Genomic DNA, 25696 nt, shown 5'->3' on the forward strand with positions numbered 1-25696 from the left:
AATACTTTTAGAGGATGTTCCACTTGGTACAAGAACTGGTATGTCTTTCCAACATGATTGCACACCAGTCCATTTTTATGGTCTTGTTATCTAAATGAAACATTGCCTAACTGCTGAATTGGTCAAGGTGGACCCCAACTATGCCAGCTAGATCACCTGATAAATCCCTTGGATTTCTTTTTGTGGGAGTATATGAAAGTGTTAGTATATGCAATCTTGTATAAAATCAGAAAATGCAATTGAAGTTTTATAAAGAATCACATGGGCCATTGAAGAGATCAAAATAACCCAAGAATCCTAGAAAATGTGATTTCATCTGTAACTTGCCATGCTGAAATGTGTTTTCAGGTTGATGACAGACATTTTGAACAGTTGATATAATATAAGAATAACTTATGCTATATTATTTGGTTTTAGAAGTTTTGTTTGTTTTTATAACTCTATCCAATAACAGAAGGCTGTTCGTTTCATTTAAAAATTGTAATTCAGTATTTTCCATATTGGTATGTATTGTTCTGCATTAAAGAATACATTATTTTCTTGCACTATTATTTATTTTTTATTGATTTTATTTACAATTTTTTCAAAATTAAATTCTCTTACCATTTTAACCAATAACTTTGAAATTTTTATTGAAAATTTTACAAAGTTATTTTACACCAAAGCTAAAAAACTGTTTTTCAACTCAATTGTTTTTGTTTATTACACCCTATTTTGTAGAAAATAATGGCAATACAGTTCTGGGAGCCATTTTTTAAAATTCAGGTCAAAAACCATAAGAACCACTAAAATTTTTTCCTTTAATTTACCTTCCTAGAATTTCAGTAGGGCTTTAGAGGAGGAACAGAAATAGGAGCAAAATCTTTCGCTAACCGTAACTCGCTAATGAAGCATTTTCAGGCACATGTTTATATGAATTTATTTCATTATTTTAATGAGAGAAATATGTCTATGAAATTTAGCAGAATCCTCCTGTTAAACCTTGTATATATAGTGAAAATATTATGAATTAACAATTTATTAATGAAGAACCACTTTTTAAAATTCACAGTATATAATAATTATGAGATAAATTGTAGATCACTTCTGTATGTGTAATGGTGAGTCATACTGCTTAATGGTAGTGCAGTTTAAATGTGTGACTAAGTAAAATATTTGAAATTTGAAGATAAAATTACTTCCTTAAATGTTTTTACTGACTATTCTAAACCTTATCCAGTCTGATTTCTCTTTTATTTAATTTTATTATCCCATCTAAGAAAATGAGATTTAAAATGTTCATACCTAAACAAAAATGAGTTGTCATATCACTGCTTGGTACTCATTAATATGAAGCCAATTGTATGAGTTCATTCTACCTTAATTATGAACGTATTTGCAAACTTTTACAAAAAAAAATTTTTCTCATGTCAACTAAAAAATAATAATATCTACCTCTATCATATCTGACAGCATAAATATATGTTTTTGTAACTCAGTGCAATATTCTAGTGTTCAAGAAAGGGTCTTATGTTTCTACAGCCATTTTGATCATTTTTTGACTGATTGAAAGATCTTCTGCCAGTTTATTTAAAATCAAATTAAAAGATTTTCTCTTAGAGCACTAATACAACTCTGTTGATAGCTTTTTGAACTCATCTCAAAGAATTAAAAGGTTCTCAATTTAAACTCCATGTATTTCTTTAAATGTATGTTTAAGCCTTACTCTTTATCAAATTGATAATTGACTTCAAATGATTTTGAAGTCTTTTTTGAACTGGTAGTCTTTTTTTTGGATAAATTAAATGTAGGATTTTTTACACAAAAAAATACATTGTACACAAAGATATTTTTCATTTACTTTGTCATAATCACTACTTTGTATTGGATTGTGGTAATGTAATTATAAAGAGCCTGATGCTATTTTGATATTCAAAGTATTTCATATGAAAATTCAAGAAAAGGTAGGAAAACATAAAATAAAAAGCTACAATAATGTGAACATGATCCATATTACACTCTTAATAACTTAATAACAATTTCTTAATGTAATTTCTCTGCATTCCTATTTTTATTTCTGTTAAGCGACACGTTTTTCTACACATTTTTTGAAAATTACTATTTTTCTTAAGGGCAACAGGGCAACTATTTTTTATAGGATACTATGTATATATTAAATAAGAATAAAACTGAAAATATAAAATAAACTATAAAACAAAAATAAAACTGACTTGAGAAGGATGCCAACAAGTACCAACAACTACTAGCCCTTAATTTGGTGTCAACTTTTAAGAAATTTAAAGATGAACTGAAAATTATGATTATTATTTACCAATTAACATCTTTTAAAGTTGATTTTATCTCTTCTTAAACTTTATATTAATTTTTACTTTTCATATGATACTAATTAAAAAAAAAAAACAACATTCAATTTTCTGCATTTTTTTTTAAAGTATCAAAAATGTGCTTAAATAGTTTTCATTAATATTATCCAAATTGTTGTATTTTTATACTTATTTTATTTGTTTGGTACCTTCATATTGTTTGATATTAATTCATATATTAATTATTTTTATTCATTAATGTGGATATTAGACTTCTTTCTTTTGTTATAATTATTTGCGACATCTTAAATCAAGGTTTTGCCATGGTTTCCCTTATTTTTTCCAATCAAATACAGAGATGGCGCCTTTTTATTGTCCATCGAGTAGGTCACCTACCCATCCATTTTTGACATGTTGTGACGTGCAAATCATACATCATTTTGAATAAATTATTTTTTATTTACTGATACTAAAAAATTATTTCAAAATAAAATCGAAGAAACTACTAATATTAATTAACAATAACTCTGGCTGGGTGATTTGTAATTCATTTATGTACTTTCATATGCCATACACTTCTGAAGAAGACTTAACATCTTACATTTACATGGAAGAAAGACGTTATTATATGTAGTTGATGCAATATCATAGATCGGTAAACTGTTTCCAATGTAGGTAAAGATACACACACCAATTTTTTGAGGAATTGCAGTCTGGCTAGTGTCCACAACCTAGAAGAGTCTACAATTTCTCCTTTTGGTAGGTTTGTTTATTTTGTTTTGTAGGTAAATTGTCTCTTTTTTACATTTCATCCATTTTCTCTTATATTTGATTTCTTCTTCTCTGGAGTGTTTTACAGCATTGGGTGAGATGCCTAATTTGATCAATGCTTAAGGATGTGGAGATCTTTTGAGTTCAATATCCTTATTAAACATGTGTGTCTTAGTGTGGATGTAACTTGTAAACTGTCTATGGACCTATCTAGTTTTCTTTCTAAAAGCTAAACCTTGGGCTAAAGTTGAATATCTTAATCACATTTTCTACATACCTACAAACAATTCTAATAATTGAAAATAATAATACTGTATATATAAATTGTATGTAGAGTTCTGAATTATTACATATAAATATTTATACCTTAATAGCATGTGTAAATTATTGTATTTGCTTTAAAAAGTATGTACAATTAATTAATGCTTGTTATTACGAAATTAAACATTTTTTTTTTCATTTTTTGTCTTTTTTGACAAAACCCCATTTTTTTACTGGGGTTTGATGGAATTATTTGGCATTACTTTTTCAGCTATACCCAGCCTGTCATAAATGTTTAGAGGGATTCAAGTTTGGAAATTTGTAGCATGTGAAAAAAGGCCATGCATGACTGGAATTTGGCTCTGGAAACCTTCTGGATGAAAGACAGAAATCAAAACACTTACATGACATAGAATCAGTTGAAATAATTATTAAACATTTTAATTTGTGAAATAGGAGAATTAATTTCAATAAATAAAAATATAATGCTATATAAAAAAAGGTATTAGTTTTTATAGACTAAATTAATATGAATTTGTAAAAAAAATATTTTTATTTTTAGTCACATCAACAATTAAAGTCATAAGCAACTTATCAGTGTAATGTAACTGTACCAGTAAATGTGTAGTTTTGAATAAACATTTAAAAATGCATTTAAATAATGATAAAAAAGTAAGTTTCTATAAATTTTGTGAAAATTTATCTTTTAAAATAAATAATTATTTCTACATAAGCTTCTTTTTATCTATAAGCTAAGAAATAAAACACATTTGATGTTGAATTTAGTATTAATTTATGATTGTTTCTTAAAGCTAGTTTTGTGTGTTTGTTAATACAGACCATATAGGGTTCAGTTTTAATTTTATTGCAAATTATCATGTTCCCAGGTAGATTTTACTGGATTAAATTAAAACTTAGGATAATGTTTACTAAGCACACTGATTTATTCAGTGAACTGATAAGGATCTTTATAGTCTGCAGATAAAGACTGAAGGAGTCAGTATACTGTTGTCTTTTTATACATATTCAAACAATCCACAATAGTGTGGTATACAAGAATAACATTCTTTTACTTATATATATTAAGAAAAACGCTATAAACTACAATAGCAGAACTTATTTTTTATGGTATTCCCGGTGTTCTGAATGCATTAGTACTTAGAAATAATATTTCTCAATTTTTATTAACTAAAATAGAATCAATCACAAGTTTATTGTTATTTATCACATATGCATATATAGTAGTTTGAAGAATAGTTTGATAAATATTTTACATTTTGTCAAAACTGAGTGAGTTTTGCCTCAGCATAAAAATAAAACAGTTTTACGTTAAATGAAACAAGTAAATGATTTAATTAGGTTAACACAACTAAACTGAAATGTATATAAATAATATTTCATTCAGTTATAACAATGTGTCTGCCATATTTTTGACAAAAGTATACATATTAGTATCTCTATTATGCACCTTTTGTCATGCATTGACAACTAAGGCTAACTAGATACTAAAAATAAAGTCTGGATTAACTCTTTTGTAAGTGGAAGAAAGCTGAGAGGAAAATTATATCCAAAGCATTAGAAGATAAAGAGTTCATCATGTCTTTTAATATGAAAAAGGTACAAAAGATTAATGAACAGTCAGAAAATATTACTCCAATCTACTCGCCAAGGTTAAGACTATACTGAGTCAAAAGCATCAAATAAAGGATTGATTCTCCTCTATCAATCATTTGTTCTCATTACTCAATTTTTAAACAGTTACTAATGTAAATTGGCTTAGAATATTTCAACACCCAGCCAATAGTCTGAGTTTGTCATCATGAGATTTTTATCCAGTGATCCATTCATAGAAGCTCTGTGGTGGATGAATTTTTCGAGTAATGGATAAATAAAAAATTTCAAGAGCAAGTTTTTTTTTGTCAAGAAAAATAATTTTTTACTCCCAGAACAAGAGGTTTGGTAAAATAACGGGGCAAGTACATCATGTCAAAGGGTGACTATGTTGAGAATTCTCTTGAATTTAATTTGTAAGTACTATATTAATGCATGTGTCTTTAATTATTAAATGTAATTGTAGCTAAAATATTTAATTTACATTTTAAAAAATATATAGTATTACAATGAAAATATTTTGTTGTAATGTTTTCCTTTTTCATGCCCAGGTAATGCTTTTGATTTTTTTATGATTACCTGTAGATATCTTATATATAGCAATATTTTATCAAAGTCCCAAACTATCAAATGTTGGGTACTTGTTCCTTTAAGAAACATTGTAGTTAGCTTTGCTGATATTTGCTGTTAGGAGGCTTAATTTTACTAGCTTTTTGGTATTATTTAATTCAGATCACAATTTGAGTACTATTTTATCAAACTGTTCCTCAGCTGATTTAAGTCTCTTATATCTTGATAAACTCGAAGAAAGTCAGGTGTATGACAGGAATAAAAAACAATATTAATATAATAATTTATATTTTTATTGCCATTTTCTTACCTCATGGAATAAAGAAATCAATGGTAGTTGTTTCTAATCTGATTTCTTCTAGAGGTAAACGTACTAAACAGATATTTGCTAAAGCTCTATATAAAATAAATTTAGTCTCATTTCTTAAATATTTATCTATATTAATTATTTTTAAAATTTTTTTTATGCAATCATCTGAATACTGAAAAAACCTTATTTTATCTAACAACAATAGTATTCGAACAGTTCTATAAAAATAGATTTTTTCTAAAGTTTCTATTGCTTCATAGTCCTCTTCATATATGTAAATTACTTTTCTTTCTAGAGCTAATTTGCTGTGATATGAAATTCTTACTGTTTTCATAGCTTCGATAAGATCATTTAAAACTGTATGAGCTACATTCATACTCAGTTGAGTACACTGCGCTGAAACATTTTGCATGACTCTTTCCACAAACAATTCTTCTTCTGTATTATTATAAATTTTGTTCAATCCCCAATGATAACATGCTATTCTATTTGTTAAATGAATTTGTCTTTTTGTTAAATTAATTAAATTTATCAAAGTTACCTTCAGATTGCTTTTCTCCTGATTTAGTCCGTCTATTCTAAACCACACAATTTTAGTCATTGTAGTATTAAAAATGATCAACAGTAACATTAAAAATAGTACATTTGTGCATGTATTCAAATTTTTTAATTTCATTTCACAATTGATTTAATGAATTCTATTTTGAATTTTCCATTCATGTAAATGTCTTATAATTACATTGAAACTGTTTTATTGACAATTTTTAACCGATTAATGTAATTTATCTGATGAAAAATATGATTAATATTTTACTTTAATGAATTATATACAAATATCAGCACTACATGGCATTAGTGTTTGTCATTTACTTCATTAAATTTTATAAACTGCTACAAAATTTACCTAAAAAGTTATACACCTAATTAGTTTTATATATGTATATCATTATCTTTGCACAGCAGAACTTCCATATTTAACAAAATTGATTACAGTGCCCAAAAATATTTTTACATGGAAGTTTCAATTTTAATAAAATTACTAATTGTATCATGTCTGTAGCCTTAATACAGTCTACAAAGTTAGTACAATTAATCAGTAGCTTGTTATATTAAAATAGTATTAATGTAACAGAAATATTTTGGCTCACATTTGGCTTTCTCCCAATATTTATTTTACACTAACTCTTTCACAGTGTATTTTTATACAATATGTAAACAGCATTGCTTGAAATATAATAATAATAATAATATATATGTGTGTGTTGCAGTTTACTGAAATTATTATTTTTCAATAAAATTCAATACTGTGAAATTTTTTTTTTTGTGGGTTTGAGAGACAATATCTGATACCAAACTTTCGTTAATTCTAAATTTCCAAATCCCAACTTTCAGCTGTACTAGTGCTAGCATTAAGCATTTAAGGTATGGCATGGATATATCTGGCAATAGAAAATACTCTGCTTACTAAAACTAACGTGGCTTTATTAATGTGTAGGAATTTGAAATGGTGATCTATTTCCTATAACATAAAAAATTGTAACTTTAATTTTCTTTTGTGCTTAATCAGGATAATACAACATTTTAAAACCTAGAACATTTTTATTTTACAGATGGAGGCATAATGCTTGTATTTAAGCTGTGTATACATCTTCATTGAACATAAAATCCGTTCGACCAATCTTTTAAACAAAATTAAAAAGGAATAATAAAAATTAAAACTGTAAGTAAATAGAAATGTGCTTCTAAAGCTATTGAACAGCTCCTTCATCAATGGTGATGACATAGCTTTGCATCCATTTTGATGCAGTTGGGAACTTCATTTAGTATCTATTTGAATAGTATATTTATATGCATTGTTTATTATTTTAATATATATTTTTTTTTATTGAATTTAATGTTTCTGTAAATTTCAGGTCATTTGAGTGCTACTTTTATATGCTAAGAGTAAAATTTGAATCACTTGCTTAATATCTTTACTTGTGTTCAGTTTCTATGAGATGAATTGCAAAGGTCTATTCTGATTTATGGGTAGAAGAACTTGTGTGTATTTGTTATATCTATGGATGAAATTACATATAGTTTGCTAAGATGTACAGTAATTAATTTACTCATTACAGTTTAATTTGTATAGTTTTAGATTATGTATTTATCTCAATGATTCTGTGTAATTTATTTCTAGATTACAATGCAATACAGAAATAACTTTCCTAAAAATGTTCACATTTTATGAATGATGTTTGATGTATATTAGCATTATGTATTTTCAGTGTAATATAAAAAAAAAACAATTATACAATTACTGAAAGATATTTTACTATAAATTTGGCTAACAGTAAGATCTGTTTTTTAAACATCTCTCATTTAGAGCTTACTTTTTCTGAACTTTTTTTTATGTATTTCTCTGCTCATGGTCTAAACAAATAAAATTATTTCAGACCTCTTCCTATTAGAATAACATTTTTTTATTACTTTAATCACCATACAGTGTAATTTTTATGAAGGTGAGTGAATGAATAAATAAGTGCAGCATGATAATCTACAAGTAAGTGTAAGCATGATAATTTATACGTTTTTGGAATATCTGTTACAGCTTTATTTAGTCGAGATCAGTAATAATTGTATACAGTGTCTTTGAAGTGTATCTGTATTACATTCAGATTTTTTCCAGGCCAGAATTTGTTTATTGCTAATAAGAACCCAAAAGCCAGTTGCAGGATATAACTGAGGTATTAGAAGAGTTAAAATTTAACTCTGATCAAGCCTTGATCTGATATCCTCTCATACGGAAAGACACAGAATTAATATTTTGCCACATTGTCATTCTTTATGATAATGATAAGAAAAAACTGTTCACTGTCAATTTTAGAAGAGGCAATACAGAATATTATTTCAGATTTTGTTAAAATAAATATTAAAAAAAAATATATTATTGAATATTGGATGCAATTTATTATAACACTGATTGATTGATTCTTTAGGAATAAGATTAAAGGGCTTGTTTTTTCTTTGTAAGCATCTCAGGCATTAGGTTGTTATTTTGTGCAACCTCTTCAAAGGAAACATAGTTCTTGGACACTTCCACAGGTACATAGGATGCTATCCAACTAAGCTCAAATTAAAAAGCAATTGTCTTGCTTTCAGAAAATGCAAGCATGACACTACAGATGGAACCAAGGCAGCTAATCTAAACCCCCAACACACTTTTCCAAGAATGAGGAAATAAAGGTTAAGAAAAGGGGTGGGAAGAGGAAGGAGAAAATTGATCTACAGAGAAACAGCCTTTGATCAGGGTTGATTGGGGTAGTTGATTGATCATTTTGCGTAGAATTGTAGATGATATATAGAAATTTATTCAAACTTTTTTTTATGAAATTGGAAGACATGGATTTTTTTATAAGATTGCCAAAAACACATGAAGTGTTATGAAAACTTTCATCAAACAAAATTTTTGTTATTAAAATATATGTTTCTATGATTATAAAAAAGAAGTAATGATGTAAATTTATTTATGTTTTATGACTAAATTTGTTTACTAAATGTACAGCAATCTAAATAATTCTATAGTTATTATATAATCTCATGTTTTACACAATAATTTTTTCAAAATTTGAATTATAAAAAGCAAACTTATTGTTTATCCTTTAAAATAAGTTTGAATGAAACCTCTAATTTGAACCCCAAGGGATCGAGAAAATATATTTGATATAATGAAACAGAAAATGCAATTTTGAGCAGCGACTGTAGCAGAATATTTCTTTGAAGTGTCTTTTAATCTACAATGTAATAATTAAATACTTATATGATTTTTATTCATCTCATGATGCAATTAAATAATCACATATTTAAATGTTATCAAAAAATATGATTGATTCAATTTCAAATTACAAGAATATTTTTCTTTTTGGAACTAACTGTACAGCTCCTTAATATGCAATTCCATAAAATAAGTTATATAATTAATTCTGAAATAATAATCTCTCTGAAAGTGTAATTTTCATGTAATTTGAATATATCATTTATAATGTTCAATAATTTTAGTGTCATTATGTTGTTTATTGAGAATAATATTACTTACGTTACAGTATTTGAGTAATTAAGAGAAAAATAATAATGCTATTTATTTACATTTAGTAATAACACCAAATTTTCTATTCCCTAAGTTTCCATGTACTTGAAAATTTCTCTCAATAATCTCTTGAGATTTAAGACCTGAGGAAAGATCCTATAGATTCCTGATGTACAAAATCAGTTTTTCCCCTTATCATCAACAAAAATAAATTACAGAACAATTTGTTTTATGCTTTTTATGGCATAAGAATGAGTAATAATTTCAATGATTTTCTTTTCAATTAATTGCTTTTATTATCTTCTTAATACCGGATATGCAAAATTGTGTAAGGATTTATCCTAGATTACATTCATTCATCTTAGATTAATATTCATAGATTTTTGTCATTAAAATTTGTGCTCTTATCTTTCAATCAATTTATATTTAATTTTCATCTGTTTGACAACATTAGTGAATAAAGATGGAAAAAATTTCACTTTTCATAAAACATTAAAATGGTAAAATATGAACATAATGTTGGATTTACCTTTGTCTAAGCTTGGGACTAAATGTAGGTAGTCTACTCTATAATTACATTGTTAACTACTTATGATTTCTTGTGCCGCCTCCTTTATGGGGAAAAGTTGCCTTCTCTTTTTCATTTTCTTGTATTCTAAAGGTTATATCATCATCCGCTTTAAATAAATATCAAAAATAGAAAATTATGAGGTAAAAATTCATACATTCCAGACTTTTTTCTTGAATCAAATAAATTTTCATTTTTTAGCCTCTTTATTCTCTTTCTCTAGCTCTTCTCATTCTTTAGCAATAACTGGTATTATTCTTTCATTCTTTTAAATTATAAAATGCCATCTATCATTTTTTTCATGAATTTGAATTTAAAAAGACGTCATTTAAAATATTATTGATAACTGACATATTCTTTATAAATTTGCTTTAAATTTTTGAATTTTTTTAGATCACTATTAATTGCACTTTGAATTTAGTGTGTAGGCTATCATAATTTTAATATGTAAATGTAAAATCTTATATTTTAAATTAAAATAAAAGTATATTGCTAATAACAGTAACAGAAAACAAAAGATTTAATTAAAAATGTATTTTTCTTTTAAAATTTCTCAGTTTTACTTTATTTTATATAGGAATATGATGAAGGCAAATAATATTTTAAACTAAGAGAAATTTTTAAATTGCTTCTATTCAAATTATGAGGCTTCACTGTAATTTAATTTTTTTTAAATAATTAAATTTTTATTGAAAAAATAGCAATTTCAATTTATTAAAAACAAATTTTTTTTGTGGACTTTATTATGTTTTGGTGGTCCAAATCAAATTTCCAATTGCTTTTAAATAAAGTTGGTGACATTTAATAACACTGAATCAGAGAAACAAAGGTAGATGATTATTATAAAAAAATAAAATTATTTTAACAGATTAATAGAATTTTAATAATTAATGTCCTTAATATATTTATTGTTGTGTTAATGAATTAGAAGGATAAATTTTAATTTGATGAAGGTTGTAGGAAGTATAAGTTATTTAAGTGTCATTTAATTTACTTTGATTAGACTATATTTATTGAAAATAAGTTAAAAAATTAATATTTACTGGATGTGTGAAAAATATCGTAATTTTATTACAGCAAATTTGTTGTTATAGCATCAGAATTAACAAAATATGTTACACGTTATGTCCACTTCAAGGAATAATAATAAATAGATGAGTGCAATTTTATAAAACTGACAGTAAAACTGCTAACAGTGAGAGTTATTCATTGATTTGTACAGAAATACTTGAGAAAAAATTAGAATTATCATGATTTCCACAATAATTTGTTCCCAAGAGGATTTTGTTTATATGGAAGTTCAACTGTACATAAAATTTGAGGTAAAACTATATTACATACAGTAAATTAACATTTCAATAAATCAGGTAACTTAATAATAGAAATCTAATTAATAAATAATTTTTAAAATAAACTGTTTTTCAAAGTTTATTAGTTTATACTTACATGGAGCAGAAATTATAATCCATTGTTTTAATCCACACACATTAATCTGACTATTACAAACATGAATATTGGAGGCTTGAGATAAGATAACATGGTTTTATAGTCTTTAAAATAGATTAAGTCTATCAATTAATTACGGTTGTTTTAGATAGTTGACTAAATCATTTATGAGAATGTTCAATGATATAATAATTACCTTTTTATATCATTGTACAGAAACTTTGAAACTGTATTGTTATGGAAGAATATTGAAAATTTGATGGGTTGAACGTAGGCAAAATGAAAAGATTTTGTACTGAATAAGTGTAAAAAGAACATAATGGTAAAATTACACAAAAAGAACTAGAGGAGATCCTCCATTAAATTACCTAGGAGTAGTTTATTTGGTAATGAAAGAAACTGTAGATGGTCAAAATGCAAGTGGAGGCAAAGGATAGAATACATAAACAATTTATGTAGCTTGTGGGAAATCTAATGATATTAGGTGGTTCATGTATAGTATAAAGTAATTGAGAAAAGCATCACACAAGTTAGGGGACTGATGATTTTAAAACATATAATTGAAATCAAGTAGCTAGGTAGATACAGGTTAAGGTTTAGTGTTTTAGAAGAGTACTTGAAATCCTTATTTTAAATATTGGTAAATCTATATTGGAATGACTCATTTTAAAGTGTATGTATTGTAGTTTGTTTGCATATTTTAAAGAATTCAGCTATAACTATTACATCATACTTCAAACAGAGAAGGAAAGATCAGTAGGTGACCATGTTAATTTAGAGGTGAGGGAGAATTTTTGAGTTACACGCTGTCACACCTTCTGTCAATTCATTAACTATTTTTACAATAAAAATAATTTTTCATCGATCTTATTTACAGGAAATCAGGTTTTTACTTATAGGTTCTCATTTTTTTAAAAGAAAAACTAGGGAAACTTTAAAATAAGTTTAAAAATAATATTAGTCAATTTTAAAAACTCATTAACAAAAGTAAAGTGACAGATTTTTTCCTAGTCTATTTAAAAAAGAATTTGATTGTATTTGAAATGGAAAAAGCCATGCTAATTAATAAACAAATTACTGCTTATTTAATTCTGTATTAAAAGTAAAATATATCATTTTTATCAAATTATATCAATTACTTAAAATTTTAAAGATTATTAATATATATATATTTTTAGCCTCATTATGCAACCACTGAACAGATCTAAGGCAGCTGTTTCTTGCCAAGTTAAATCAAGATCTCACTGCCTTTACACGTCCTGACATCCTCAGTAAGAATGTAGAAGGATCTTTAACCTATACTTACAAAACTCAAAATAATGGAGGATAAATAAAAGGATTAAAGATAAAGAAAAGGTTGAATGGAGTAAAAGGAAAATCTGCCTGTAGAGGAATCACAGCACAAGACAAACAATTGTACCTCCCTAGAGGATAAGATTTAGTATGGGTGCTCCCTGCCTTCTATGCAGCATAATATTACTAATCAAGAATTTTGTACAAACAGTTTAAATATATTTTGCAACAAAATTTGCTTTTCTTCTAGATTTGAAGAGCCATTTAAGAACAGACTCAGGCTTCCTAAAGGAAACTCCTGGCCTATTTGTGTAATTATATGGCATAAGATAGAATTTTAAATTATTCAACCAGACCTATTCTTTAGTATCAAATATATATCTAATAAAAGACTTATTTTACATGAGTACACATGTACATAATCTTTCAGCAGTAAAATAATTGGGCAAAATGTGAAATTAAGAGTTAATGAAAAACATTAATGTAATAATATAAAAGGTAATTATTTTCATATCTTAACTGTTACAGAACAAAATCTATTGTATGCAATAGAATGAGATGATTTTTTTTTTTCTTGGGATAGGAGATAAACATTATGAAAAATGAAGTTTCTTTAAACTAGATAAAAAAATTTAATGGAAGGTGTTAACATAGTAAATTGGTCTCGAATGATATATCATCTTTATATATGAATGTAAAGTACATTCAGTTGTATGGATTTTTCCATAGTTATTTTCTTTTAACATCAACTATTATTATTAGTATTATGACATTGTATAGAAAGACAGAAGCATCCTAGTATTTTACGGAATAAGAAAATAACTAAGAAGGAGATATAAGAAAAAATAGAGTGTTAAAAAATATAGAAATAAGAAATGATAACATCAAAGTTTTTAATAAGATGATGTTAAGGTTTGGAGAAGAAAGGATGCTGTTGGTTTATTTATTACTCAGAATTAAACGGACATTGGAGAGAATGATGATAATATCTAATTCACTGATCATTCTGTAAAATCTTTTGTTAATTAGAACTGAACAACAGAATAGTGGCTGGGGATAATACTGAGGAGCCATAAGTGATAGAAATAATTGGTTCAGTTAGTAGTAAAATAAACATAACATAATTTAATATATCATAACTGGAACAGATCAATTACTTTTGTAAAATAAGTAATAAAATATTCTATTATAAACCAAAATTAATGGATAAAAAATTTTCACTTTTGTTAAGATTTTTATGAGAACTATAATTATGGTAAGCAATGAAGCATACTGAATAAAAATCAAAATAATTTATTTATTTGTTTCCTATTTTAAATAACTACAGCTAATGGCCTGACACAGTTGCTGCCACTGATGAGAGATGAAGTTTTGTAGTGTGTGAAAAATTCCAACCCTATTGCAATTTGAACCTGGACTTATTGGAGGAAAGACAGACACTACCATTATATATGATATGTATGCATCAAATATTATTATAATAATAACGTATTAGAACTAACACAAAGTTAGTTAACTTTTCTTTATTACATCATGAAAAATGTTGATTTATGAAAGAGTGAAGAATTGATAAAAACAAACCAGATTGACGCTACTATTCTTAAAGGAAAGATTTTTAAATGATGTAGTTTAACGTGAGTTTAAATATGATGCAATTTATAGCACATAATTGGAAAAAATGTTGAACTGTTTATTATTGCTGATTATTATAGCCTACAAACTGGCCTCCATGGCGTGAGTGGTAGCATCTTGGCCTTTCATTCGGAGGTCCCGGGTTCGAATCCTGGTTGGGCATGGCATTTCATACGCTACTTGTCATTCATCTCATCCCCTAAAGCAATATCTAATGGTGGTCCCGGAAGTTAGAAAAAAAAAAAAAAAAAAAAAAAAAATATATATATATATATATATATATATAGATATATATAGCCTACAAGAGTCAAGTGTGTCAATAAATGTGTCACACGGCAATCATTTTAAATAATTGTAAGTAATCGTAAGTAAGTGTAAATAATCATAACTGTAAGTAAGAATTGTAATAGTAAGTAATAGGTCTATGGTACACTCTTTCTTTTCCTGTTTAGCCTCCAATAATTACCGTTCAGATAATACTTCAGAGGATGAATGAGGATGATATGTATGAGTGTAAATGAAGTGTAGTCTTGTACAGTCTCAGTTCGACCATTCCTGAGATGTGTGGTTTATCCATCGGTATCCATGATCTAGTATTCAAATCCGTGTAAAAATAATTGACTTTACTAGGACTTGAACACTTAGTAAACCATCCCTAGACCAACCCGGTGGATATGGATACAGTCTGGATAAATCAATCTTTTTCTACGGCTGTATTATATTGTTTGAATTAGTGACTGGAATCTGTATTATAATGAGGGTCATTATGAAGCAGATTTTAATTATAATACAGGTGTTATCCAAAAGCCTATTCTTTTCAACCACTGACCAATCAGAACCGGGTAGTGTTTAAGTATCAGCTGTTTGTTTACTTGGATTTTAATCTAATTTAATAGTTAGCAAGTGAGGTTAATTTTAAAGTACTCCAATAGGTAAATTAGTTTTTATATTACATGTTTATCCTTTTGTTAATTATGTTGGATTCTGAGGAAGAAATGTCTTTAATACCGATCCATATTAAAGAAAAGGCAGAACTTATGACTAATTCCTTAAACAATTTATTCTATATTTTTGATTTAAATAAATAATCCCAATATTTTCTCAGCCACAGAAAAAATGTGTTCAACTTTCTATAATGGTCATTAATGCACTTTTGCGAAGTTTATGACAGTTGTCAAGGCTCATATCATAACTTACTTCACACTTGTGCATTAATGGCTATCATTATAGGTTCTTTGCATAATGTACTATTATTTTATAATCTTTATTAATAGTAGATTACACTGGACAACATTTTAAGAATGTTAATAGCTGAATGTTATAGTATATTTGATGCTGATTTCAAATAAGTAAGTGGTTTCTTACTATCAGGCATAGCTTTTTTGTAATTACCGTTTTTTCATTCATTAGTTTTTTTATTTGCAGTCTAACATTTATCTTAGCATTACTTATATTTGGGAACTTGTTTTTAAAAAATGAAATCCAGTTGCATCATGATCCATTGCTTTATGAGGCTTATCATTAAACCAAGGTTAATTTGTTGTGGCAGAAGGTAAACTTTTTCAGGTTTTACTAGTGCTGGACTCACAATGTTCTTTTCTTCTACAGTAAGTGTTTCTCTTTTTGACCACACTTTTTAACATAATGATCCTTCTTGTTTCTCCTGTTCTACTCACACAAAGAGCAACAAAATTTACTATATCAAAGTTATAAATCAAGTAACAGCGCTATCACTTTCCACAAATATTTCTCATACTGAATCATATTTAACTCAAGTTTCATACTTTCATATGACTCCTTCATGTGAGCTGCATGAGCTAGAGATTGATGTGATATTATTTCCAACTTAAAGAAGGACTGCTTTCAGACTAGCTTTGACTAATCTACAAAAAGTGCAATTCAGAAAAATGGTGCCTATGTCCCTAAGCTTCTAGTAAAGATTCCACATCATTACGGTTAACTATGTTCTCCAACTGGAAGAAGACACATTTGAATTTACACTGGCTGTCACAGAAAGCACTTATTTAATATTGTGTTGTAAAAAATTCCTTTTAGTAATGATGCAAGAATTTCTCCTTGATTCATGGATAAATTTAGATCATGAACAAGATCATTTAATTCTGGCTGATTAATTAAGTGTTGTTCAGTATTTGTATTTTCTAAAACGCCTTGGTCTCTCCTTTGTTAATCATTTGATAAATCTGTGCAACCTTCAACATCACCAGTTTCATCGTCATCTAATTCTCATGTTGTTGGTGGTATTGGGATTGGAAACTATGGACTGTGAGGCACTGGTCTTACGGCAGAGGGAATATCAGGATAAATGTCTGATCTTAGCTGTTGTTCCTGATATTTTTGTTACACAATAATAGCAGTCGTAAAGTGATCCTTTGGTTCTCTCCAAACCATTGGAATTGGAAATATTATGTGACAAGATCCATTCAACTTATCAGTCAACAGCATTACACAAGAATTGCAGCAAGTATGAGGAGCTCAGGACTTTTCTGATCACCTGCTTTACATCCAAAATATAGTTCATATGATTTTTTATCAGTGGAATTATATTTCTCCTTTGAGACTTTAATGTTACCTCACCACAAATGTAAGCTGTCTGGATGGTTAATGCAACTGCATGGCACTTTTATTAAAATGTTCAGTGCAATATACTCACAGACACGTATTACAAAACTTTAAACACTTTATACACACAATGTAGAATATATAATACAGATCTGCCTTCAGATATTATGTACATTAATACAAGGCTGTAATAACAATTTATTATTTTTTTTAAATTTTACAACCTTATACATGCTATTTGTTTCTAATGAGGCATAACGATGGATGAAATGATTGGTGAAAAGAATGCTTGACTTTTATCCTGAACTAAACCTGAGGTCAACTGATCTAAACATCAGCATGCTAACCATTACACCATACTGTTCAACCAAATTGTACAAAGCAATTTATTTTTAATGACAAACTGAACCAAATTTAAGCTTAAGAAAATTTGTCTATTTAGTTTAAATTGTCTTCAACTATTTTAGTGAACATCTTCAGTGATAATACACTACAATTTTCCATTCATTTTCCAGCTGAAGTCCTGTTAGTAATTTTTTGTTTCGTCAAATAAAGTGTAGTAAAAAATTTTTCAGATTTGTATTATGTCAATTTATTTTGTTTAAGAATGTTTTATAATTTGTATCATGTAACTTCATTAAAATGAGGTTTTGTGTTTATGCTTTTTGTACACTGATATACTGAAATTATAATTTATGTAATGCCAGTGTGCAAAATAGACACTTTTCAAATCTAAAACATAAAATTTTCAGAGAAGATGGTCCGAATCTTGAAATCTCTAAAGATCCATTTCTTGTCCCTAGCTTTCTTGATACACTCTTGAGTTCAGTGCTTTACTTTTTAACTCCTTTAATACCACATCTTCCCAGGTTGTTAAGAAACATCCAATTGTTTACAGAATTGTTGATACATTACGATTCCAGCTTAGGTTACTTGTTATTTTTTTTTCTTTTAATTTAGAGTTGTATTTAGGGTAAAAAAGTGTATCAGAAAATTAATTAAGAGTAACAGAAATTAATGGCTTTATGGTCATTTTTCTTAAGAACATTCTTATTTAATTTAGATAACAATGAGTACTAAAAATAATAGTTTTCTTAAAGGAATTCCTAAATTGATTTGTTCAGTCTTCTTCATTATTTAAAAGAAAAGAACATGATGATCAGCATCTTTGTTCAAAACTGTGGAGGTACTAAATGTAGTCAAAAATGAGTTTACAAATGATAGAAATATGGAACAATGAATTAAAAAATTAAATTAAAATTTACAGCAAGTTTTAAAATGGAGATTATATTTCCTTTTGGAGATGATAAATCATCACAAAAGTATTAAGCTTTTGGATGGGAATTTTGTAAAGTACAAAAAAAGCCATGCCTAACTGGATTCAATCCAGGATATTCCAAATGAAAGGCTAGAATTCTATCACTCTACTGTGGAGGTTGGAGTCAGATAGAAAGAAAGGCCAATGCTATTCTTCAATTCAGGTATAAATGTTAGATTATTGGGCATATTGTTCAGGAAAAGCTAGGTTTAAGAGTTGGTGCAAATCCCTTAATAAGATTGTCATTTCTTCTATAGTAGTAACTAAAGTGAGCTCTAGAAGGCACAAGACACCGTTCTGTTTTCATTGTGTCTGCAGAAAATATGTTTTAAATAAAACATTTTTAACTTAAATAAACTGAAAATTTTAATTAGTAAATTAACTGTAATAAATCAGCAAATAACTTGATTGATTTTCAAAAAACTTGAACCAGTTCATTTTCAAATGAAACTACAAGAATATCAAATTTACGAATAAAATTAATCATGTACTGAAAATAAATTAAAAAAAAATAAATAAATAAAATTCAATGTATGAGATTTTTACTTCCTTAATTAATTTTTTACCTTACCAGTTTTTTTTTTACCTACCTATATGGAAGAGGCATGGTGCAAAATATATTTATTCTCAAGGGAAGCATTACTTAGAAAAAAATTAGGAATTACTGTTCTGTTAAAGTATAGTTTTATTTTGGAAGAGCTATCTTATACTTGATTCATAGGTATCATTGAATGATGTCTAATTGTTTAAATGACACATTTATTAATGTTTATAAAGAGTTTCATAATAATTATGATAGGTGATTAGGGAAAATGCTAATAGAAGTACATTTTTTAAATGGTAAATATACTTTTTGGTGAATGTCAATGATGTTAATGAACATTAAGGTTTGTGTGGTGCTGGTGATAAACTATTAACAAAAATGAATGTTAATTTTTAAAATGAGAGGTTACTGGAAAGTTGAGACAGCAATACTGACAGTTTCTTGTCACTTTTTACATAGTTGTTTCATTGTCCTTTTCGAGCTGTATTGATATCTCTCAGGTAATCTTTTTATTCAATCCTTTCAGGTCAGTTAATTCATTTTGAATGTTGTGAAAATTATTGTTTTCTTTTATTTTATTCATTGTTTGTGAACATTGTATTTATATTACAATAATTGCAAGGTTTAAATGAAAAATTCATTTATAAAAGGAAATTAATTACTGCTGATTATTTAATCCAGCACAATTTTTTAACTTTATTTTAACATTTAGAAAAAAATTAAATTATAATAGAACTATTTGCTTTGTATTATTTATTTATTAATAATTATTCAGTTATTTAACTACACACCACTCATTGGTACTATTTTATAAAAAAATATGTTTTTATTTGACTAAACTAACTGGATTAGTTCTGCAAAAAAACATTGTTCATCAAACTAGATTCTGCTGTCGCTGGAAGTGATTGCATTTCATGTACATTTATGTTAATATGTCATGATAATGTTTAGCTAGAGAGTTTTTTATTCTATTTTAACTAAAAATTGTTGAGAAGTAGACATAAAATAGATACTTTTACAGTGCCAAGGACTTTTTACAGTGCCTTGGTTTTATCACAACTGTTATTCATAAATTACAATATAAAGAATACATGTTGTTGATAGATTTGGTATATTTTATTGTCATAATTAGTTTAATGGAATTATGTAATTGTTAATAATCATATAATTATTATAATCTGTATTTTACTATTTTTTATAAATTTACCAACAATCACTACTGTTTTTCATGTTCATTAAATAATTTTGTAAAACAAAAGATTATTTATTGTTTGGGGCCTTTTCGTAAAACATTTTAAAAAAAATGTATTATTATATTTTACAGATTTGTTGTACATATATTTTGTTTTTTATCGCAAACAAATTTATTTTTTTAACATAATTTATAACAATTTACACCTTTGTGCCTATTAGTAGTTTTGGCTATTTTTTAACTACTAGCAGTTGCTTATTATTAGTTGCTTTAAACATTTAAAACAAACAAGATTTAAAGGGTAATCACCTCAAAAAGTAGACATTTAAATTAACTGGTTGTACTTTTATTTATTTCAATAACTTAAAGCCTATCATGTAATTTCATCCTTTTTTAGTAATGTTTTTAGTAATACATATGTGTACATTAATTTAAAACTTAAAATAAAGCAATCCATTCTGTATCCAGTCAAGAGGAAAAATTATTACATTAAAAAAAATTAATTAAAAATAACTCAACCTTTAACTGTGGAATTGGGTTTCAAGATCATTTTATGAAGTTATCATTCAGTTATGATGTAGGTGATATTGTTGTTAATTGTGGAAATCTTGAAATGGTAAGGAATATTCTGTAATAAGTGGTCAAATAGTATAACTGATTTATGCTGATTGTCCATTTAGTTATTGTTTAGTAACAAATCTACATTTGTAAATTTTATAATGTTTGATTGAGCTGAAATAGTGGCTTTTATAAAGTTGACATATTTGTAAGAGAAATCTATTTTAATGAAATGATTTACAAAAATTGATTCTGTAGTGAGTAAAGCTAGCATGTGTTTTTTATGCTGTGAGTGAATACGCAATCAGACTGCCTAAAATAATATTTAGTGCAACCACTTTAATTTAATTTATATACTTCTGTGATGCATTATGAGTGTGTGTTTTTTTTATTGCAATATCAACTGCATTCCATTTCATGTTTTTGTGTGCTAGATTTGCAAAATGTCATTAAGAGTGTCATGTATTCCTCCAACCTAAAATCCTATGATCCAGACTTACAACCCAATCTGAGTCAGTACAGAATCTGATTCCCATAAATCATTCAACTTTTTCACAATACTAAAAGCAGACAACATACAGATTCTTAAAATTTAAGATAAGCATAAAAATTTATGAATTTATCAAAAACATACTTAAAACTCCACATGGCAAAAACATTTTCCATTTTCATCCATTCATGTAATGCACACAGTCAAATTTAAACACAACAATGCATACATACACTAAATACATTTACTATGAAAAACTAAAATTTCAAAATACACTGATTATGAAATTTACACACCACATCTGACAAAACTAATATATATTAAATAAAAAAAATCAGCAAAGATCAAACGTTCTGTTTCATCACCTGCTCTAAAATTCCTAGCAGCTCAAGATGGCTGCAATTATTAACTGCATCAGGTGCAATGTCACTAAAGAATTAATGTCACTAAGAGATTAATCGATTTTCTAGTCCTAGAAAATAATTTAGAAATAAATTTAATTGTTCATGTTCAACTCCTCCCAGAAGTCAAGATTTTACTGTTAAAAATGAGTCTATTTTAAAAAATAGGGTTATATTTTAATAAACTACATCTTTTAAATTATAAACACTACTGAAAAATGCCTGAATAATGCTTTTTGTTCTAATTTTGTACAGAATAAAAAAGGTTTGTAGCAGAAGTACAATGAAGATTATAAAAAGACTACAGCATGGATTCTTGGCACAGTGACTATCTACAAACAGAAATGTCCTGCAGGCAAAACAGATGAAGATCCAAAATAGTAACATCACACACTACATATATAATGTGTCACTGGTTGTCATTTTCTTCCATTTTTCAAAATTTCACAAAATAACAAATATGTTCATGGAGTGTAAGAGATGAATATCGAATGAGTAAGAAGTGCTTGGTTCAATAGAGTGTGAATAGTCTCAATCTCACCTTCATCTCATCCTCTTGAAATAGAAAGTATAAGAAAATTATGCTGCACTTTTTAAATACATTAGAAAATTAGGAGCCATTAAGTATGATGCAATGATTGTTCGTGTTGTAAAAAGGCCAGATTTGAGTAATATTATAAATTATTTAACAAATTATTTTTATAGTTCTGAACAACAGAATATTTTATATCTTCAACAAAGATTTGTTATAATATTCTATTTACTAGAGATGTACGTATAGATCAAGTGAATGATATTTTTAGAGTTGTGAATACTATGTGTAATGCAACAAAAATATAACTAAGGATATTTGGATGTTCTCATCTTGGAGTCAGGGTGCAAGTACATAATTTGAATAATGACTGCTCCTTTTTTGTCCTAGCAAAATCCAATAGTTAAATTTGGCTGAAGATGAAATGGGTTTATGGTAGTGTATTTGCATGTTACAGTCCAAAACAGTACAATTCAATTTCACAAATAATATGTTTATTTCAACTGTGTAAAAATGCTGTAGGTTATATTATATTGCTTTTACTGTTTATATAATAATATTTTTAAAAGAGTGTAAAATGTTTTAGTAGAATATATTAAAAATGCATTTCACTCTTAATACAAACAAAAATAAATTGAAAAGGTAAAAGTAAAGTACTATTTAATTCATATCTGTTTAATATAGTTTGTTCAAAAGGTTTACTTTATGAAAAGGTTTGTAAATATTTTGAACTATACACTTATTACAGTAAATAATTTGGCAGGTCCCTAAAATAATCATTGTATGCATTAATTTTATATAAAATAATATTAATGTTTATAAAAATAATTTTTTTTTTCAAATGTGTAATACAAAAAAAAAAAAATTAATTTAGTTACCTTTTTTATTTCAATTCATATGTTAATACATTTACATGTATGTGTATATATAAATATATCACAGTAATTTTTACATAATATTTTTAATTCAAACTTAAAGAATCACAATTACAAACAATTTAAGTTATTATTTCATACTGGAATTATCAAAAAACTTCATATGTATTATCCTAATCAGTAAAAAATCTTATCTTTGTTTAAATTTGTTGACAGTTGTTTGTACAAGATTACTGAAGAATGATGAAAAATTGAGTAAATTCTCAGTTAGTTCAAAATTCATTAACACTTACTGCTAAATATGTTTTTTTATACACGTGTAAAAAAAATATAAAAAGGCTAATAACCGTAGTTATTATTTATTTCTAATTTTAATCATTAATCTCATAACCAGAAATGTTACATTACATATGACTGAAATTCATATTAATAGATAATGCATTCAAGACAACAATTTACTAGATATTAATTTAAAAAACTAGTAAAATAAACTGCTTTGATAAAAGTGAATACACTTTATTTATATAATTGATCTATATTAACTTTTTCATAGGTTAATAAAAAAAAGTATGTTATCTCTATAATAAAATGTGTATGTAGAAATATAATATTTGTTTTAGGTAACAGATCTCAATAGCTTCAGTTAACTTATTTTAATTCATCTTAGTGAATTACTAAAATAAATTAAATTATAATTTTCTTTTCTACATCCACTTTTATTTTTTTACAAAATACAAATAATATTGAAGTCTGAACCAGGTGAAAATTTAGATACGTTTAATCACAAGAATTTTTCGAATTTTTATGACCATTTTCCAGGTCGTTTATAATCATTTATTACTAGTGGCAGCTCGCATATAGGCACTGTGGAACTGCAGCATCCCCCTATTTCCAATGGATATTATCCATATAATATAATGAAAACGTTTTTCTTTAATTCTTTTTTTATACATGTATACTGCTCTGTGCTGCTGGGTATACACAGCCAAACTTCTGTGCTGGATATGACTGTCGAGGACTTCCTCAAGGAGACCAGGGTGGTCCGGCAGTTGGATAATTGAAAACCACTGGATAATTGAGATCTTGCCAAAGATCCGGCAGGTCTTGGTGGCCGGTGGTCGGCTGTTTTTTGGGTGGACCTCTTGCAGGGTTGTCTACCATACAGAAGTACCCCGGTGCTTCAAATGTCAAGGCTTTGGGCACACCTCTCTCCGCTGTAGAGCTCAGTCGGAGATGTGTGGTCATTGTTCCCTTGCTGAGCACAAACTGCCATAATAAGACCCTAATTAAGACCTAGTTAAGATTAGGGTTAGCTGCCCTAATAAGACCGCGCCTGCAAAGTGCCTTGGTGAAAAGCTTTGATGCCGGACACCGGGTCGAGAGCAAATAATGCAGATTGCATGACATAGCCCGGGCGAAGATCATAAAAATACGGCGTATAGTGACGCCTGAATTGGGGAAAGCTTTCGAGGACGGTCGTCACCATGTTGAACACTTGCGCCTGGGGCAGTTAAACTGGCATCATTCCCGGGCAGCCACCAATGAAGCCATGAAGATCCTTGAGGAGTCCGACCTCGAGGTCCTCTTGGTTCAGGAGCCGTACACGGTTGGGGATAGGGTGGTCGGCTTCCACGGAGTTGATGTTATTCAATCTTGTGGGGACGGCCGCTCTCTGCGATCGTGGTCGGCTCGGTCTCGTTGGGTGTCTTCTGGATGCCCCAGTTCTCTGACGAGCGGTTCACCGTTGTGCGATCCACGAGGGTACCCTCGATGTCGTACTGGTGTCGGTATACTTCCAGCTTGGATGGAGTATCGATGACTTATTGGCGAAGTTGGGGCGGATTCTAGACGGTCTCCCAGGCATCAGAGTGCTGGTTGCTCTGGACGCTAACGCCAAGTCTTCTGTCTGGGGTTCACCACTCACTGATCCCAGAAGCGCTGGTCTCGAAGTTCGTTGAAGCCAGAAACCTCTACTTGCTTAATGAGACAGAAAAACCGCCGACTTTCTCTTCCGAACTGAGGGAAAGTTACATCAACGTCACCTCGATGACGGGCGATCTGCTTAGGTGTACAAGTGGTTGGAATGTGTGAAGTGATCATAGACTTATAACCTATGAGATCGCTTACGCTGACGGTCCAAGAGCTCCAGATTCGGGTCGCTATAACCTAAGGAGCCTGGATCAGCTACGGCGCGAGTGTGCGGCTGCCTTACAGGGGTTGGAATGACACATAGAGCACAGGGAGGAGGTGGAATTGATGGCTGAAAAAATCGGCCAGGCCATCAAGATTCGCTGCGATAGAGTCCTACAGCGGCCTCGGCCAACTGTTTGTGGAACGGCTCTGGGAAAGCATCGATATGAATTCATTTCTAAATC

The 25696-nt window shown here is 28.1% G+C and overlaps 1 protein-coding gene across 2 annotated transcripts in view; it reads right to left on the reverse strand.

The window, feature by feature from the left end:
* The window catches only part of LOC142327677 (uncharacterized), a 41775-nt gene extending 18321 nt beyond the window's left edge, over positions 1 to 23454 (reverse strand). Inside the window, exon 1 of one of the 2 annotated variants that reach the window (XM_075370915.1) lies at positions 23325 to 23454. The gene's annotated coding sequence lies outside the window, so the exon portion shown is untranslated. Of the gene's footprint in view, positions 1 to 11906; positions 11944 to 23324 lie in introns of those variants that run through there. The other variant, XM_075370916.1, reaches the window with a different exon arrangement.
* Positions 23455 to 25696: the final 2242 nt, after the last annotated feature.

This window comes from Lycorma delicatula, chromosome 7 (genome assembly GCF_047948215.1).
Source record: "Lycorma delicatula isolate Av1 chromosome 7, ASM4794821v1, whole genome shotgun sequence".
Taxonomy (NCBI): Eukaryota; Metazoa; Arthropoda; class Insecta; order Hemiptera; family Fulgoridae; genus Lycorma; species Lycorma delicatula.